Source organism: Gymnoscopelus braueri, assembly GCF_963280865.1.
Source record: "Gymnoscopelus braueri genome assembly, chromosome: 3".
Lineage (NCBI taxonomy): Eukaryota > Metazoa > Chordata > Actinopteri > Myctophiformes > Myctophidae > Gymnoscopelus > Gymnoscopelus braueri.
Window position 1 is genome coordinate 36,041,589 of NC_137612.1, and position 1,406 is coordinate 36,042,994.

The following is a 1,406-nucleotide window of genomic DNA, read 5'->3' on the forward strand; positions in this document are numbered from 1 at the left end:
TTTCAGTCGGACCGGAAATTGTAATCAATGGGTGCGCCCGTTTTGTTGACCGGAGTGGTTCTATGCCAGGTTCTAGGGTTCTATGCATAAGTTAAAAAAGAATATGAGTATCTCTCTGTTTCATCCAGGGAAAGCTGACTGAGCACGACTGGTCTTTTACAGCAATGTTATGTTTCAGACACCTGGGGGCTGCCCAGTACCAGCACTACCCAGTTGGTTGTTGTAATTCATTGTGTATCAAGTTACATAACTATGAGGTTACCGGAAGAGAAGGCACCTGAGAACTCTGGGCAGTGGGTGAGCAGCATTGTTATGATGTTTTTTTATTTGTTTTATTAATTTTATAGGTGTGTGTGTGTGTGTGTGGTGGTGGGGGGGGGGGGGGGGGGTGTAGATAATATTTCAAGCTTTACCTTTTTACATGTTGGAATGAATAAAGTATTTACAACAATTTTCCAAAGCATACATTTATTTTAGAAATTACATTTTAGAATGAATGAATAAATAAATAAATATTGGCCAGTCTTGGGTGGTGGTGGAGCGTAGGCTGGGTTGTATGCGGGCTGGGCTAGGTAGTCTGGCTGTGCGGGTGGTGCATTGGGCTGGGGCTTTGCCGGAATGTTATATTTCAGGCAGTCTGTACAATTTTTAACAGCAATGGTAAAACCCAGTAATCACACATTATTATTTCAATGCATTTATATTTAAGAAAAATAAATCGCTACACTTTCCATCGCAGTCGATGCCAAATTATGGTGTTTCTGCATCTCTAGGGCCCTGAACAGGTCTGCACTCTGCAGTGAAGTACACTTACTCATAAATAGACTTGGACAAGGTTCTTTGACTTTGATAAGCTGGAGCCATGTGTGTGATTTTATTTCAAATACTTTCATCATGCAAGTGGACATGACATGCGTTGCTGAGCAACTAAATTAAGCATTCAACTTGGATGCTGGTGAAGTAGAGAAGATGGAAATTCTCACATTGCAATTAGACATTCACCTCATTACTCAACAAACCTTTGGTGTCTTGTAGACCCAGAAAAGTACAAATGTGTACAGCAGCTATAAATGTTGCCTGTCTTTTTGGTTCAACCTATAACCTTTTCTGATATGAACTTCGTTAAAAAGTGGTCTAGGCCTAGGGTTCTACACTAAATATTCACTGAAAACAGCTGATCTACAAGCTCACAAAGCATTGCAATGTGACATTCACCTTGAGGCCCACCAGGACTCAACAAACTGTTGGTGTCTTCACTTTGCACAAAGGTGTATGCACTGCACAGCAGCTATAAATCGTTGCTTTCGGGCAGAAACCTCTGATCTCCATATTTTAAATAGCAGATCATCAAGCTCGAAACATGGTGCAAAGCGACACGTTTTGAGCTGGTCGATCTGCTATTTTTG